The sequence below is a fragment of the Lacerta agilis genome, chromosome 2 (genome assembly GCF_009819535.1).
Source record: "Lacerta agilis isolate rLacAgi1 chromosome 2, rLacAgi1.pri, whole genome shotgun sequence".
Taxonomy (NCBI): domain Eukaryota; kingdom Metazoa; phylum Chordata; class Lepidosauria; order Squamata; family Lacertidae; genus Lacerta; species Lacerta agilis.
The window spans coordinates 85,028,168-85,047,104 of record NC_046313.1 but is presented as its reverse complement, the minus strand read 5'-3'; the positions used below and the strand labels follow the sequence as shown (position 1 = coordinate 85,047,104).

The 18,937-nt window shown below is 42.4% G+C and overlaps 1 protein-coding gene across 3 annotated transcripts in view; it reads right to left on the bottom strand.

Moving 5' to 3' along the window:
• Positions 1–18,298, bottom strand: part of TMCC1 (transmembrane and coiled-coil domain family 1) — a 106,458-nt gene extending 88,160 nt beyond the window's left edge. The window contains exon 1 of one of the 3 annotated variants that reach the window (XM_033141122.1): positions 18,281–18,298. The gene's annotated coding sequence lies outside the window, so the exon portion shown is untranslated. Of the gene's footprint in view, positions 1–10,448; positions 10,591–18,280 lie in introns of those variants that run through there. The other 2 variants (XM_033141121.1, XM_033141123.1) reach the window with 2 other exon arrangements.
• Between the last annotated feature and the right edge of the window lie 639 nt (positions 18,299–18,937).

Genomic DNA, 18,937 nt, shown 5'->3' with positions numbered 1-18,937 from the left:
GTTTTTGCATCCAGCAGTACAAAACAGGTGATGGCTAAAGAAACTATGCCAACTACAGGACCCTGGTTTTTTCATCACAGTAAGGCAACTGGAAGCCACAAGAACTTGCAACTGGTAAAGAAAGAATCAATAAATTTGATGTCCACCTTTCATAACCAGTACCTAGTATAGGAATCTTAACAACAGCTTTTCTGAAGAAAACTTTTATTCCATTCAGAATTACAGTTGGCACACATAAAAAATTAATCTAGGTTTACTCAGCAGATTTTATGTCACTTAAAGAACTGGAGCAAGCACGCTTTGAAGTTTAAGGAAACTAAAAAACAAAATACCTGCCTCCAAAGTAAGTTTCTCAGTAAGGTATGTACTCCATTTTCATACTTCTGGTATAGCATCCTATATCAGGCTAGGGTAAAAATAGTTTAAATATACCTTTTTAATTAAACCAAGTGCATTGTTAACGTAAGATGACAAACATGCAAGTTATACAGAACACAAATTGCATCACTATTACCAGCTGAATTTCGCTTCCTTCCATTATTAATGCATTTGATGCATCACTCCTTCTAATGCAGAACTTACTGTGCATTACTCCGTCCAATAGCAAACTGAGGTGGCAAGTGCCAACAGAACTGGAACCAAGATGGGGCCACTGATAAATAAGAGAAAGGTCTCAGTGTGCTTGGGAGAACCCAGAGATTTACAGAACCACCTTGTTTTAACAGAACTGATAAGTATAGGTGACCAGCAGGCTCATGGAAGAGGGGTGGATTGCTCTGCCCTTCCTCCACCATTCTCTTACCTTCCATGCAGAGGAAGGAAAGTTTACCAACAAATAATTTCTGTAACAGAAGTACAAATTATCAAGTTGGGGGTGGGGGAGTCAGCCATTTTTAGAAACAATCCAAATGCTGTTCTTCACCTCCCCCTTGAACCATCAGCGTAGCAGAGTAAGCAAAATATCAAGTATCCAGGTCAGTTAGCCAAGAAATATCCTGAGTTCATATTCTTCATGTACTTCCAAATATATTTGATAAGGTCAAGTGGGCAACAGTACATGTATCACTGCACTAGTCTTCCATGCAGCTTCCCCACAGTTTTGACACCAAAGAGTATACCTACTGAACATTTTAAGTTCAAAATGTCAGTAGAGTGGACCTGATGGCATTCATTACTTTTTGTGACAGCTTCATGTTAAAAAGTGAGCTGACTATCTTCCCAGGTTCTAGGCAGTCAAGACATCCCAAAAAATGTCTCCAAGCTCCTATCATGTTGCTATCTCATATCACTTTGCATAGCCCTACAAATAACTTTGTAAGCAGTGGTTTAATTCCCCTAAAGCAGTATTTTCTAACGTTTTAGAAAGGAACTCTGCCTCAAATTTAGGGCCATAATCCAAGCAGCACAAACAATTTTACAAAAGCTCAATCTCTGCTTAAGTACAGTGGTACCTCGGTTTACGAACATTCCTGTTTACGAACTATTCGGTTTACGAACTCTGCAAAACCATAAGTAGTGCTTCGGTTTGCGAACTTTACCTTGGTCTACGAACGGAAGCCGAACGGCGGAAGGGCACCGGTGGTGGGAGGTCTCCTTAGGGAAAGCACACCTTTGTTTAAGAACGGATTTCAGGAACGGATTACCGTATTTTTCCGTTTATAAGACTAGGATTTTTTCCTTTAAAAATGTCAAAAATTAGGGGGTGTCTTATACTCTGGGCCATCTCCCCCCATTTTCTTAAATCTGAGTCCCTCAAAATATACATGGGGGCGTCTTATAGATGGAAAAATACGGGAAGTTCATAAACCGAGGTACCACTGTAGGTCGTGTTGTTGTTGTTCTTGCACTTCAGGAAGATGTTGCAACTTTTTAAAAGTTACCTTGCATATTTAAAATCTAGATAGATTTTAAAGTTTAAGTTCTAAAAGGGTATTTAAGATTCTATGGGATATATTGCTTTCAACATCCTCCTGCACTTCTCAGTTTCCACAGGTCAACAAATTTGGGGTGACAATGAGTGCCAAGTAAAAAGGTTTGCTGTCACCAGGACCTGCCACTTCTCCAAAGGTAGGGTCTTCTCCCCACCCCCATGGTCCGTCTTTAAAAAAACCCCTGAGATTGGAGACAACACAATCTTCAGCTCACAGCTAGCAAGAGGCTGTGTGCCATCTTTTGCTGCTGCTTTGCCTGCCAGGTGGTTGAAAGCAAGCTTTCACTCAAGTTTAGGGCAGCAGAACGATCAGGGATCATCCTTCTCCAGTATCATGTGCTCAATAATATTGGTCACCGGGACCTAACTGGCTCTTGCCATGGCAGGGTGAGGAGAGAAGCAAGATTGTCTAAATCCCGCTCTTTATGTTTGTTGTTTGCAGTCAACTATTTATAACACAATGCTCAGCAACTAAAGTTACTTTTATATAGTGAGAAGTCAGCCCTGCACAGATAAGAAAACAGACCAACTGAGACCTGTCAAAGCAAGAGATTTATAGTGTAAGTATTGTCAAATGTCATAGGGGGCACACACATATTAATTTCAGCGTTCTTAGCATACTTCAAGATATGGTAGAACAAGGTAAAACAACTCATATAAATGACTTTGGGTGTGGCATTCTTCCAAAGAATCCCTGAACCTTGCAGATCTGTGCTGCTATCTAGCTATGGGCAAGTTAGCTCTGTACTGATTCATAATCAGCCTAATATTTAAAGGACCTCAGTGAGCTTTCAAAAGTAGTTCATCTAGTGCTCCAAGAATTATCTCTTCTGTGCACTGCATGCTCAATGGTAATCGTAGACTGGTACCACATGCATGATTCAAACTGCAGCGCAGATGCTGTAGTGCTGTGACTTGGACCCCTTTCCACGTTTTCGTCATGCATACAACATAGTGCTGTTTTGCAAATTGCATGTCCATCTTAAAATATGGTGTAATTTCACATTAATGCTAACTGCTTGCTCTCAAACATCTGCTCTCATACATCATTGGTGTATGTTCTGATTGACTGATTGATTCCACAACCCTGTATCGGGAAACTTTTAATGTCTAATGTTTTACAATTTTTTATGTGCTATAAGCTTCCCAAAGTGGCTGGGGAAACCCAGCCAGATGAGTGGGGTATAAATAAATAAATTATTATTATTATTAGGCTATTATTATTAGGCATCTATCTGGCTTTGCATGTATCTGAATACTGATCTCACACTTACAGAATCTCTAAATATACCAAGGCAGTGAATAACATTTCTGGGTATTTAATTCATACTACTAAGCTCCATGGGCAAGATATACGAAAGACTACAGGCAAGAATTTCAATGCAATCACTTCTCCTAACACACAGCCATATATCATGGCACAGAAAATGTTCTGTACAAATAAAGATTCTTGGTTCTTGATTTTACACCTCTCATCATTACAATAGATAGTTTCATTTTTTTAAATCTATTTACTTTTTTTAAAAGTACATTGTGCAGCACCATTGTGCTTTCAGATTTGGCAGAGGATTAGAAATAATGTCATTATAAAAGCTTTCTTCTTCACTCCAACCAGTAGCTTATTTTAGTTGGGGACAGTGTTGTAGACTGGTGATGTGTGGAGGTTCAGCTTCTGAGGTTTTCGGTTTTTCGAAAAGTTTTTCTAGCCACCTTCAGAACAAAAAGTTACAAAGCAAAATGGGCAGAAAACATTTGAAACAACTGCATTCTAAGGTTCAGCCTGCTCCCAACTTTCAGTGTTCTTAGTCAATGACTAAACACAGAGAGGTAACTGGCAAATACTAGTGAGAAATTTAGGTAATTACACAAGGTCAAAAACTGAAAAATGGTTTAAAAATGACTCATGAGCGCCCTCTCCATTCAACAGGAAAGGGCTTCATTTTGAAGCATTTTTTGTCTTCCTTGGTGCATGTGTCACTCTAGAATTTTTTCTCTCTAAGATTCAGACAACGGAAAAGGGGAGACCTGGTGCATTTCAAGGGGACTGCCCAATTCACTTGAAAGCTGCTTTTTTGTCTTCACTGACAGAAAAGAAATTGCTGCTCCCCAAAATTGACAGGAGAGATCCAGGAGTATAGTGTAGCTGTGACTGGGCAGTAAGATAACCCACCCAAAAACACAAGTCATGATCTTTGTGACACAGGGTTAATTTTATGCAAAATAGATTTTATCCCACTAATACAAATACAAATAAAACTAATCATTAATACATCCATATTCTAAGGGTGAGTGGGGACGCATTGTGATTGAGAAAGTGTGGGTTACATCAGCCCTGAAAAGTAGCCGACTGCTGCTGTACTAACTTTGGGAGACGGAGCTGAGACTGATCGGCAATACAATGTCTGCTCTTGCCCTCAATGCAGTACTGCTAGCCTATGTTTAACTGACAAAAGTTCAGCAGGAAGTGTGAACACATGTGGCCTGGTCCTCCAGATGTTGCTAAATTACAATTCTCATCATCCCTAACCACTGGTCTCTCTTGCTGGGGATGATGGGAGTTGTAGTTCAGCAACATCTGGAAGGCCAAAGATTCCCCACCCCTAATCTAGAGTAACATAACCGGAAGCTTGAGTTCTTTCCGTGGTTTAGGGTGCTAGAGCAGTGCAGAAATTCATACTGTTAAGCTTTTTCTATGGAAATAAAATTATGAGTAAAGCTTCACCTGCTGACACTTATTACTACTTTGTAAGTAGTAGTAATACACATCTTATTACCACTTGTGTGTAGCTCCAGGTTTATTTTTGGACCCTTGGACTCATCTGCAGAAGAGGATACAAATGTGCATTTGCTCATTCGCATTCTCCTTTGCCTGTTGCATGGTGGGGGCCAATCCACACACAGTGTACTAGGCCCACCTCTGGTGTTAAACATATCTCATACCCTCAAACCTAAGTACATCTAACTGTTAAAATAAAGGTAGGACGGAAAATACCTACCAAAGGAACTTCAACTGATACCCTCAGCCTTAAGATATAGATCCTACTATCCTTCAGCCGAAGGATACAGAACCTGAAATAAGTATTCATTAAGGGTTGTAGTCAGGTGATCAAGTAATGCAGCTTATGCGAGAACATTCATTTCCCTACCAGATTACACTTGCTGCAATAAATCTTTCATTTGAAGACACGGTTAAATATAAGTTGCTTCACAAATATAAGCAGACATCACCATATGTTTAAAGATTTGAGAACTATGATTTCACCTACATTCAGCCACAATAAAGCAGTTGTACAAACAGGCATCAAGAACCAAAGTAAAAGAAATGAAGGTCTGAAGTGTCTATTATTCTGTGAAAACTCAACATGTAGTGTCAATATTTTAAGGCCTGAAGGTACAGTAAAGGAAAATCAGAACAAAATCTACCATCTTACTAACATCTATGTTTTCCAGAATAAGAAGAAGAGGAGGAGGAGTTTGGATTTGATATCCCGCTTTACCACTACCCGAAGGAGTCTCAAAGCAGCTAACAATCTCCTTTCCCTTACTCCCCCACAACAAACACTCAGCATTTTACCTGCTGAGATTATAGCTGCTCTCTAGAAAATGGAAATTTATCTGCTGGATCTTTAGACCAGAAGATGGATAGAAATGTTCTAACCATTAAATAAGTAAAAGTGGTACTTCTGGCATCAGTGCCACAGCCTACCCAGTGCTATTTTGATTCATCATGATCATCAGGGAATAAACATAAGGGGAGAGAAGAAGAAAGATGTTATAGGAGGGGGAAGTTAATATAAAAGAAGAAGGGATCAAGGATAAGGTAACAAGCTGAGTGTGAAAGAATAGTAAGAAAAGCAATTGACAGGTAAAAATACTTTTGAAAGGCCTGTTGGGGTAGGGAGTAAAAAATGTAAAAGAAAAATTCTGTGACTGACTCTGTCCTTGAACCACTATTTTGTGACTGGTGGGCCTCAGTGATTTTCAGCTATCTCAAGTGAGCCCTGCACATAGAACATTTGACAATCTATCTTATAATTGTCAGAGAGGCATATGGGAATCACAGGTTTAAATCGCTGGTGGTGACTTGTGGACTCCAATGAATATTTCCCTATTCATGAAGAATCACCATAGCTCTGCAGTGACCTTGGTTCACAGTTGGGGAATAACTGGGCCTTGTGGAAGCTGCTCCTGAGTAATTGATGATGATGATAATTTTTATAATTTGTACTCAGTCCATCTGACTGGGTTGGCCCAACCACACTGGGCAGCTCCCAACAAATATAAAAGCATAATAAAACATCCAACATGAAAAATGACCCTATGCTGTACAGATCTGTCTTCAGATGTCTTCTGAAAGTTGCATAGTTATTTATCTCCTTGACATCTGATGGGAGGGCATTCCAGAGGGTGAGTGCCACTACTGAGAAGGTCCTCTGCCTTGTTCCCTGTAACTTCATTCTCACAGTGAATGAACTTTTTGCTGATAATTCCATAGTAGAGATAAGATCAATCATTACTCAGTCACCCCTGACATGCTTTTGTCTGCAGAAAATACTTATCTACTGTGCTTCAGGATCTCAAGCTCTAAACAAGCAATACACCACCACCTGCCATGTAAGAAAAGCAGTTGTAAGAATTTTTATGTACAGAAAGCCAGATTTCTTTTTAAAAATCTTTTAGAAATGTCTAGCCCAGTTCAAGTGAGGTCAGTTATGCAAGCACCAGAATATCAGAATTGCAATGCTTCAGTGCACATGTGCATATTCAACTAATTTCATCTCCAATGTTCTTTACATTTTAGCTATTTGTTTTTAGCTATTTGTATTTAGATGCAACCATGTGTCATTAAGGGCTTTTGGCACTCCTTCGGAGGAAAGAAATGTTGTCATATTACGTTCAATTTACACATCATTTTTTCCCTTCACTGTCCTAGTCTCTGTTCTGCCAGAGAAAAGCAAAACCTAGGCAGGGAAAGAAAGAATTCACTGTATATATAACACTTTCATTATCCAAGTGTTCTGGGCTCTTTAACCAACAGTTGCAGCAACAGCACTATTTTAACCTAGTTGTCAAGTGTTACTATTTTAGATATCAGCAAAGAGCACATTTGGTAAGCTATGAGATCTGATCACAAGCATTAAAAAATATTTGCTAAAACACTGTCAGTTGCTTCCTTGCTGAAATGGGATTTCCAAAAGTAAAGCTTTGTTTTTAAATATAGAGGGAGAAATCCAATGTCACATGAATGGCATTCCACTCACACAACTGGACTGTCCCCTTTCTCCCAGTGCCCCCCCCATCAGCTAAAGGGGAAAAAAAGAGGAAGGGCAAGGCCAATTACTCACACATGGATACAATTAGGTAAAACTCAGAGGTCATAAGAACAACCTGGGTATGGGTGATTCCCCATTTCTTATAAAGATGTGGATCCATCTCAAAGTCAGTCTTAAAGTGTTTCCTTGCACAGGAATAAGTGCTTGTGCTATGATCAACACCACAAACTCATGCTTAGTCAAGTGAAAACAGAATCTGATGCAGAGGATGAGGATTACCAGTTACGTGACCATTGAGCTTTTGAATTAATTAAGTCTACTGTCTCACACAGAAACACATACACACAATCTCACAAAATGTTTATACTGCTTGATAGTGAAAAAACAACATATTTAAGCGGTTTACGAAAAACAAAAACAAACTCTAAGATTATCAATAAAAGACTGTTAAAAACAGCTATTTAAAAACATTCAAAAGATAATAAAATCACCTAGAGCCACAGGGAAGATATAGCACTATTACTTACAATCCAAAGCCATCCAGTTTTGTATGATTAACAGAATAGGAGGAACGGAACAGATAAAATGATTAAGGCCTTGTGTTTGTCTTGACACTAATTACATATCCTAAATTCCACAATACTAGTACCAAGAGAAACTTCCTGCCCAGCAAGGATGCCAACTTGAATAAAATATTGTGGGGACCCAGTTAAACCCCGCCCCACATAATCGAACACATGATGCAGTGCACACACGCCATTTGAATGAGAATACCCATCAACTTTGTGGAGGCCCAGCACCTTTAGGTGGCGGCTCCTATGCTTCCCAGGGCAAACAACAGATGAGGGGAGCAATTTCATCATTGTTAAGGCCACACCCATACATTCTGGGTTGTTTAAATACCCTGGTGTATCATTTTTCTCTTTGATCTAGTATATTAAAAAACTGGAAATTAAAAAAGTAACAATAAAACTGTGCATGCACATATAAATACCTTTGTGCACACTCAGACCAACAACCCATATACACAGTAAAGTTCTAGTGTGGATGCAGCCTAACACAAGGTTGCTTTACTCAGCGCGAACTATTTCCTTCTAAAGCAACCCACTCAGTACATCAAATCCAAATCAATGAATGCCACATCACTTTTTCAAAGCTGTCTCCCATGGTAACATTTTCTGTTCCAATTCTTTAATAGCTTCCCATGCTAGAGACCTATTAAACTTCTAATTCTGCTTGGAAATATTATTACATTTATTTTTAAAAGGGAAAGGTTTGCAGAGTCACTTTACTCTGGAGCAGCACTTGAGGAGGATCTTCTGCTCTCCCCTAGCATGATCACTGGAATCAACAAGGGTTTTAAGTAATTACACATCAATTGTACACCTAATGGATTACAAATACAACGAACAGTGTAGGCTGTTGGTTAGCAAACTATCAGAAGACACTGACAGCTGTAGAAGAAGCCCTCCCACTCAAGTTTTTCCAATATCTGCAACTGTTCCATAATACATCCCATGATACAAACCGTCTTTCCTTCCACTCAGATGCAATGTGAGACTCTGTTCCTAAGAACATATAAAAAAACCCTACAAGATCAGGCCAATGGCCCAGCTAATCTGGCATCCTTTTCTCAGTGCGAAAGGATTCCCAGCAACTGGTATTCAGAGGCATACTGCCTCTGATAGCAAAGGCAGAGCATAGCCTTGTTCTCCATGAATTTGTCTTAACTCCTTTGAAAGTCATACATACCGGTACTAGTTGGTGACCATCACTGCCTCCTGGAGGAGCAAGTTCCATAGTTTAACTACACACACTGCATGAAGAAGTACATTATTTTACCTGTCCTGAATCTTCCAACATTCAACTTCAAGGAATGCCCATGAGTTCTAGTGTTATGAGAGAAGAACAAAACCTTTCTCTATCCAATTTCTTGGTCCTTGCAGTACCTTTCCTGATCTGCAGTACAGACCCAAGTTGAGCATCTAATATTGCATTTTTAAATAAGTTCCAAGCATTTTGGAATGAAATGACCCCCTTGACTTTTCAATTTCCTTTTTTCCAACCCCCCCCCCCCAATCTTGTGTTTCCAACAGTAATCATGTTGAATTTTCTTGGCAGCTGGCCATTTACACGTATAGAAAATTCTTTCCAGTAGCACCTTAGAGACCAACTGAGTTTGTTCTTGGTATGAGCTTTCGTGTGCATGCACACTTCTTCAGTTGGTCTCTAAGGTGCTACTGGAAAGAATTTTGTATTTTGTTTCGACTATGGCAGACCAACACGGCTACCCACCTGTAATTTATGCTCCCAACAGCTCTGACTATACTTACACCAGGTCCTGGTCCCATAATCCTAATAATTCTTTAATCATTCACAACAAACCAGAATACAGCTGTGCCAGTATCTTAGTTTTTTTGAGTTAACCACTACCCCCCACTCCTTGGCAAACTCTACAGAGAAAAAGCACCTTCAAAAAGTGTTGGAGGCCTTCTTTCCCACACTATCCTACTTAAAGCAACAACAGCAACGAAAAACCAGACCAGCAACTGAAAAATAAACCGGCCCCTGCACAGATGCAATCTCAACTCCGGCCGCCGAAATCTGTTTACATTTGCGATGGTGGCATGCTGCAAAGCAAAATCTGAAGGCACGGGAGAGGTGATGGTGGGAGAGGGGATGAAATCAAAAGAGCCCGTTTAAAACACAACGCACCGCTTTAGCGTATGTCTGGTTTAAAATAACTATTAAAAACGGCACCCTGCCTGAAAACCCATGCGTGCAAGGGTGTGTGTGTGTCTGTGTGTGTACACATATACAGTATACCCACAACCTTAAAGCAGCAACCAACATCACCAAGATCAAGAACAACTTTGAGGCTACTGATCCCCCCCCCATGACTTTCCCCACGCTTTAGAAATGGGGGGGGGGGGAGAGAAAAGGAGGAGGAACAAACAAGCCCCCTCCTCCCGCAAAGAGTTCTGAGGGAACGAGAAGGGGCAGCAGCAGTTAGGGGGGGGGAGGAGGAGGGAGCACGAGAACCGGCCCCAACTGACGAGAAAGCGGCCTCCGTGGGGGTTGGGGGTGGATTAAGACCCTCCTCGCCCGAGACCCCGTCCCTGAGGGTGGGAGCTGAGAAGGGGGAGCGCAGCTGGGCCCTGGCCGAGGAGAGATGGAGACAAGAGAGAAAAAGCGGAGGGTCGAGAAAAGGAAGACGCTGCTCCTGCTGCTGGAGGGTCGCTTACCGGCTGTGGGAGTCGCGGGAGGCGACGCCCCAACGACTCCTGTGCTGCTCCTGCTGCTGGTGGTGGTGGTGGCGGCGGCTGGTCCTCCATCCCAGCCGGGCTCCCAGCGCCGCCACCGCCGCCGCCAACTCTTCTTTTTCCACCCCCCTCTCCCTCCTCCCGCCTCCTCACGGCAAAGACAACGACGCCGCGTTATTGCGCAAGCGGGGAAGGAGGAGGAGGAGGAGGCGGGCGCGAGCCACAGAAGCACATAATTCTCGCTCTCCCTGACGTCACCGCGCGTAGCTCGAGGGGCGGCGCGAGGAGTCGTTCGAAAGGCTAGCCCCGCCCCCGCCCTCCTCTTGATGACATTGGAGAAGGAGGGCGGAGGGTTGGAACGCCGGGGATGCGGTGGAGGGTTGGCGGTGAGTGGGGGGGCGGGGCTTCCTCGCGCCTCTGCGGCGGGCTCGGCCTCTGTGGTTGAAAGCGCGGAAGGCGCTTCCTCTTTCCCACGGTTGCCAGGGAGCAGGCACACGCTTGGCTGCGCGCCAGAGCCACGTGCTCGGCCCGAGAGGGGGGGGTTTTGGGTGGGGGGTGGGGAGATTGTAAGCAGCTATAGAGGCACACGCGTTGTTTTTCTTTGCTCTGACATAGAGGCTGAATTGCATGTTCGTTGCCACTTCCTCTTCGTTTATTATTATTTTTTAGGTCATCCATCGCTTAATTTTCATTTTACGTTTGGGGTTGTTGTTCTTTTCCTACCCAGCAGCACATGGGCGTACCGAAGGGGGGGCAGGAGGGGGCAGCTGCCCCCCCCTGGAAGCAAGCTGCCCCCTCCAGAAGCAAAAATGATCGGCATTCTTTTCCGTATTTTTCCCCCCATGAGCATTTGTTTTCCTGGCTGGGCACAATTTCTCACCCTTTCCCTCCCTGCATCCTCCCTCCTCCACCTCCCCTAGAAGCAAGCTGCCGCCCCCCAGCAAAAATGATCAGCGTTCAAAACTTCAAAGCATTCCCCCCCCCTAATTATTTTTTTCAGAAGCATTTCCCCACCCGCGATCGCTCTCCCCCACTGCATCCTCCCTCCTCCCTCCCTCCTCCTGATGCAGCCATTGGCTAATATAGCTGAGGCACAGGCCAATGGGTGGGCAGCCCTGCAAGGCTGAGAGCAGGAAGAGGGCTGGCTCAGCACGTGCACGTGTCTCCTCCTTTGCCCCTCTGCTTTTTGCTTCTGCGTTCTGCCTCCACCAACAGCCCAGCACAGTAAGTAATTTATTTCTGGGAACTTCGTGTATAAGAAACCTTGCTGAAAAGTTATAGCTCTCTAGGTCCTTTCCTTAGGTTGTGGTCAAAGAGATAAAATGTCCTTCATAATTCAGTTCCCCTCAAGTCCTTTATGGGAAGAAATTGTTGTGGCCAATTGGCCATTGTGATGCATTGGCAATTTGGTCTCCCATAAAACATCCTTTTAAAATAAGCCTGCAGGGGGTTGGTTGGGGTCTGAAGACAATAATGTCTGAAGACATAATTAGTTTAAAAAAAGGAGGAAGATAATAATAGTCAAGAAAGGAGAGAATAAAACTCTAATCTAAACTCTGAAAACCCAGATTTCCATCTTTCCTTGCCAGAAAGCAGAGTTGGTCTGAACTCCAACCCATTACATCAGTATTAAAAAATAATAAAATTTATGCTCCAACGCTTGCAGACACATTGCTTTCATACCTAAATTGAGAGTTGGAAGGGACCCTGAGGTCACCTAGTCCAACCCCCTAAAATACAGGGTTCACAACAAGATTTATACTACCAGAGAGAGACACACACACTTGGATAAATACCTACTTTATATGGAAGCCTTTTAACACAGATGGGGTGCTTATTATAAAACATAAACTACCCAAGTTGGGCAAAGTCTCTAGAGAAGAATTAATAGTTAATAAAGATAAAAGGGAACACACACAGGAATTGAGAAGGGATGAGTACCTTTCACTTATATTTTTATATTTTATATTGGCAGTGCCAGTAGGCCATGAGTTTCTGCAGAGCTCTAACTTTTGTAACAATGTGTCAGGGGCAAGGGGACATTGTCTAGAGGGGCTCCCTTGAGGGCATAGATTCGTTCCTTACTGCTCAACTTGGGAGACTTCGGTGGCCTGTTTTGGTTGTGGACCGTGTTATAAGAATTTTTAAGGTCTTTCATATTTATATAATATATATGTGTTATTAATGTACGAAACAAATAAGGCCACATGTCTGAAAACAGCACAGGAAGACAGGCATCATTCCATTTTGACTCCTAGCTGGCCAAGTGTTTTCATCTGCAGGGAGGAGGTGAGAAGTCTCTGCCTGAGGGCCAGATGATGGGCCATTTCCCTCACAAAGGACGACCATTAGCTCTACCAGCCATGGCAGGAAACCTTTTGTTTTACAGAAATGTGTGTCTGGGAGGGGTGAAGGAGAGATGGCACAGGTGTGGAAAATTCCCAAGTTTCCTCCTCTGACCCTCCCAAATTTATTTGCAAATTTATTTCCATTTATTTCCATGTGCTTTATATTGGATTTCTTGGGTGGGGCCTGTGTTTTGGCACCAAAAGTACAATATTTGGGGGAGGGGGAGACTATGGGAAATTGCAAAGGGGGCGTCCAAAAGAGTAGTGGTGGGTTTTTGCAGGGATAAATAAAAGAAGAGGAAAAGAATGGGATGTGTGTGTATGTGTAAGGGGTTGATTTCAGGGAGCCGAAATGGCACCGGGAGATGTGTGTGCATGTGTAAGCAACGCTGAAGCGATTTAAGATGCAGGGTGCATTTTGGGACAGGTGGCAACCCAAGCAGATCAGAGCCCTGCTTAATTTGCTTTGCTTCTCCACTATGGCGCTTTCCTCTTTCCCCCACCTCTGTGGCTTCTCCTTCCCTTTGCTCCCCAGTCGTATCCATATGGCGGGCGGGGATCTTTGTGCCATGGGGCGCTGCTGCGTGCATGTGGGGGGCGCTGGAGGGATCGTTGAACCATGGCGCCAGGTAGGCTTAAGATGGCCCTGGGCGCGACCATGGCTTGCCCCCCCCTAGTTTTGATCCTGGGTACGCCCCTGCAGCAGCATACACAGCGGCACAAATGCAGGAACATTCCCAGCTCCGCAAGCGGCTGCAGTTGTATTTTGAAACTATCCCCTCCTGCTCGCTGAAGGCGTTTATCTCGGAAGAACTCAGTGAGCCTTACTTCTGAGAAGGCTGCATAGGATTGCACTGAAGGCACGCTTAAAAATAATCCGTATTTCACCTCAGAAGGTGAAGGTGGCTTACATGGTTCTCCCCATTTTATCATCGCAACAAGATCGTGATTGATCAAACATCACACCTTGACTGTAGAGTTGAATCCGGTTCTTCCTAGTCCTGTTCGGATACTGCCATGTTACTGTTGATCTGAAGACAAGGAATCAAGGTTTTGTCTTAAGTCTCTGCTGTTACAATGAACTCTCTTGTAATGTATACCCAAAAAGCCATGACAAGCCAATTTAAACTCTTTAAGTCCCAGCTTTTACAGTAGGTATTAGCTATCCCTCGAGATTCTACACACCAAAGCTTTCAGAGCAAAAAAAATGTTGGCTTCCATTCATGAATCAGTGCACCTATAAAGTTTGTAGAGTTAATGTGAAGGAATTCAGCATTCGATGGGGAAAGTAGACCAGAGGAGGCAGGCCTTTTACCAAAAATATCTCACCCCAAATGCACACACAGGAGCTCATAATACGTTTAATAATATTTTGACATTTTCAAAAGATCGTACGAGTCCATAAAAATCAACTTGGTATTGCATGCACTTAGCTAACCGAATTTTAAATCAGCCTCAAATATTGAAGCTTAGTTGGCTTTGGAACTGTTGTGGTCAAAGAGAAGGGGAGGGGAAAATTCTATTCCACAAGCCTCTTGCTGAAGCTTGTCAGATCAGAAAAGTAATCAAGTGTCAGAAGACGGAGGGATACAAACCAACACCGCAGCATGAAGCAAATCTGTCATTCAGCCACAAGAGCCTATGAACTTATTGTTTAGTTGGTCTAAAATTTGGACAACAACAAGCAATAGTACATGGAGCACACTGGCCAATTTGTATGTTTAAAGCTCAGAAGAGCTAATACTTCCTAACCATGATCTCAGCAACCAAAAGGTACATATCTCTTTTGCCCCACATACCTAATTCTCAGTCCCCACCCTGCTCATTTTGTTAGCTACCAAAAGAGGCCCTTTCTTCACTATCCTGGGAAGCACTGAAAATTAAAGCTTTCTCTCATTGCCAGGGAAAGGGGCAGAGTGAGAACAGCTTCCCTGGTTCTCATTTGATAACCTCTTCCTAGGGTGGGTAGGAATCCAATCCTCTATTTGAAGGGCAGTTTGGTCCAGTTGAAATATACAAACCGTAAAACAAAAGGGCGGGGACCTTTACATTGACCATCAACTGTGAGCACCAGGACAGCACACTCAACAGCCACACCCAGGTCAAAACCTTCCTCAAGATGGCCAGATTGCTGCTATTTTGAATTTTGTATCTTTTGACATATGCAAATCTGCACCCTCCTTTAATGACATGTAAGCAGTCCTATCTGTTCCTCAAGTTTCCTTTCACCATTTGATCATGGACAAAGGAAGGATGAGGAGAAAGAGCGAGAGAACACACTGTGGTGTTTTTGCTTTCAGTGTATAGATTCTACATTTCTTGCAACGCTGTTAGTATGGAAAGTATTAATTGGTACAATTGCACAACATTTCAACTTGTTTCAAGACTATTAACAAAGCCTAAGCCAGTCTTCTGCTGAGCCTCTGATATTTATCCAATGTGACTGGTCTTGCGTATTTTTAGAATGCTGCACCCCTTTGAGTGGAAACTGATTTGATATGGGGAAAAGAGTGCCCTTGATCCATTTGTCTCATACAATTAGTTTATCAGCAGTGGGGGAGGGAGGGATCGTCTCAGATAAAAGTTGAAGCCATCCTTCTCATGCTGACTCATGTCATTTGTCCATGTAAATCACAGGTCTGTTCATACCTTATTAATTTTTCCCAAATAGTTACACAATACAGAAACACAAAGCTACTTGACTTTCAGAAAAAGGAATTGACCTTTTATTTTTAAGCAAAATGCTGGGTCCAATGCATGCAGAATGAGAACGGTGTGGTCCATCTAAAGGAGCATCCTGCTTTCTTCCCAAAGAGGACAACTAGATGCCTACAGGAAACCCATGAGCAGGACATGAAAGCGACAGCCCTCCGCTGCTGTTGCTTCCCAGCAGCTGATCTCCAGAGGCATTTCAACATGTTTGCCATTAACATCTTAAAATTTGCATCTGAAGCCATGCATGAACATGACCAACCTGGAAACCTGCCAGTAGTTTTCCCCCCTGTTCTATTTTTGTCCAAAAGCAATAGCTTCCTATTTAAGAATATAAGAACCACCCCGCTGGATCAGTCCAGCATCCTGTTCTCACAGTGGCCTTTGGGAAGCCTGAAAACAAGTCCAAGAGCATCAGCACTTACGCAGGAACTGGGCTGCAATGACTCCGACAATGGCTAGCAGCCATTGATAGCCTTATCCTCCATGAATTTGTCTAAACCCCTTTTCAAGCCATCCAACTTGACAGCTATTACTACATCTCATGGCAGTGAATTCCACAGCTTAACTACCAGTATATGCTGTGTGAATACCCTGGTTAACACATCAACAACTACATGCCTTCTTAAACAACCCAGCAGTAAAATTAGCAGCAACTAGGCCCCTGACAGCCTTCGAAAACCTCATCCTAACAACAAAGGGACACGGCAGAGGGATGGTATCTGCAATATACAAAATACTACTCCGAAACCCCACAAACCCCCTAAACACAATCAAAAAACAATGGGAGGATAACATAGGATATGAGATCAACCCCACGCAATGGACCAGAATGTGGTCTAAACACCCCTTTAAATCCATATCAACAGATATTAAGGAAGTGGAACTGTTTCCTAGCATGGAGAGAAGTAGCAGAGAAGGCTTCATCTAGATTATTGATGGCTGCTGTCAGTGGCAGACTTTGGTCTTTCAAATTTCAGCAGCGGCCTATCTGAGGTCGACCCTCCTCTGCCCACTTGTGGCCCTCCTCTTCCCCAGAGGCTGGGGTTAAATTCACAGGAATTCCTCCCAGTTTTTTCACTGGAATTACAGTTGACTCCTCAGTTACAATCCCAGAGTGCTCCGTGACTGGACCTAATGGTCAGGGGTACCTTTACCTTTACCTTTTTACCTCAATTACTAAGTTACAAGATCCTAAGGGTCACTTTTTCTAAGGACTCACAGTTTTAGGAGGAGAGAATAAAGTACAGAGGGAGGAGAGGCACTTAACCCTTTCCCACCCTCTTTTTCCAGTGCAACTATGGCATCATACAGAAAGCTTTAAGTTTTGTAGCCATAAGTCTGGCCTTTTGTTTATATAATAAAGGTGGCTAAAGAACAGAATGCTACCATATACTGTACCGGTATATTATGCTAGAATGTAGCAGGTTATGTAATCCCAAAGACTTGAAAGAGTTTGTGAGATTTTCCAAACAAGGCACTAAAGATAGCAATAATGAGTTAGGCTTATCATCTAATTACATGGAGAGCAGCTCATAAAACATGCAATATGTTAATTGGCATGCACCAAGTCATTTTAAGCATACCATGTATTGTGGATTTGCAGATAACAAAGCAAGATTGCAAAAAGAGACTTTTCTTTTGTTCCAGATCAAGTCAGAAGTTGGCTGCAACAACTGTTAATGTCTTAAGCTTACTCAGAAGACAACCATGCTGGTTACAAGAAAAAAATTAAGAATGCACATCTTAGATTTCCTTCTGAATTGTTTGGCCAGGTTCATTGTTGCAAATAGCTTTACCTTTTTTCTAACACAGATTCTGATCTTCAAGAGCCAGATGGGCGGGGTATAAATACATACATACATACTACTACTACTACTACTACTACTACTACTACTACTATTCAAGATATACACTTTCTCAGCACTACTTGGCATCTGTCTGTTTTGGGAGACAATGGTGGAATGTGCCTTTGGGGGTGAAGTCAAACTGTTGGACGGTTGCAGCACCTGATGTGGCTGTAGCGACTGATATGGGAGAGACATGTTTTGTTGCAGCTGGGACAGATGAAGGCATCCGGTTGTGCTGCACCATGGCGTTTCTTCTGTCTGAAAAGCTATATGAAATTGAACTTTGACTACTATCACACAGCCATTTAAAGGCACAAAACCTGTGTCTCGGTGCTTTTCCTCTAGAAATAAAGGGTGCTGGTACTGTGTACCATTGAGAAACCACATAAAATAAGCACTGCTCTGTGTTCAGTTACAGCAAGCCTAGAAGAATGTGAAATTGTGGGTGCCTTGTCATAAACAGAGGTCTCTTAATATTTAAGAGAAATATTTAAGGAGAAAGCCATATTTCTAAGGACTTCAGTGGATGAACTGCCGTTGGCATTTGTCGTGACAAGGACTCCAATACGGGACTACATGTTTTTTTTTGTTTTTTTAATGGAGTGTTTTAAAAAGAAATGTTTTAACCAAGCTGTACAGTTTAATGGGAAGAGAAGAAATCCAAGGGAAACTTAGCAGCCTCGTTAGATCAACTTACTGATACTTTTGCAGGAAATGTATAATTGACATCAAGAGCTCAGGAAGCCAAGCAAGTTATTTAGTTTCCACACAAAGCAGACATGACAGCTGAAGAACAGTCCTACTAATGAGCCAGTTCAGATGTACTCTGTCATAGATTTAAGTATTATAACCCCAGCATGTCCCCCAGTATAACAACACTGCAATATGAAAGGCTCAAACTAACCTTACAATTCGAGCAGCCACACCCAGCCACACAATTAGCTATTGGTAGAGATCTCCATTGGAGGCTCAGTCTTAATTATATAGCTTTCCCCATTCAGCATTCTTCCCAGCAAACCAATTAGCTTTCACTAACCTCTTCTAAAGGCTCTTTCTAGAAAAATACAACCGCCCTCCTTTCTCTAAAATGTTCTCTACTTGTACCACAAAACTAGCTACTATAGAAGAAATAAAAAGCCAGATTATCTCTGGAGTTTATTATTATATGCAAAAGGTAAGCTAAGGGTTTAAGGAAATGAGTATAATATTAATGCAGCCTAAAAAAACCAAACCCAAAAACTTCCCACATGTTTCTGCATAATTAGTTGTACAGAAAAAGCTTGTCAACTGCAGCTTTTTGGTATTTATTAATTCACCACTAGGTACGTGGTTTTGAAATCTTTTATATGGACCTGTCCAATGGCCTTCTGTGGAAAGGCCTTTAAACTGTCAGGTACATTTATGGCTTTGTTTAGACAAATACATCCTCAAAGTGGATGCACCCACGAGCATGGATTTGTATAAAAAGTTCCTGTTTCATGTGAGATCTGTCAGTAATAAAGAAGAACAATTGCCCTACTCAACGCATCCCACTGGAAAACTACATTTAAGCAAACCAGCA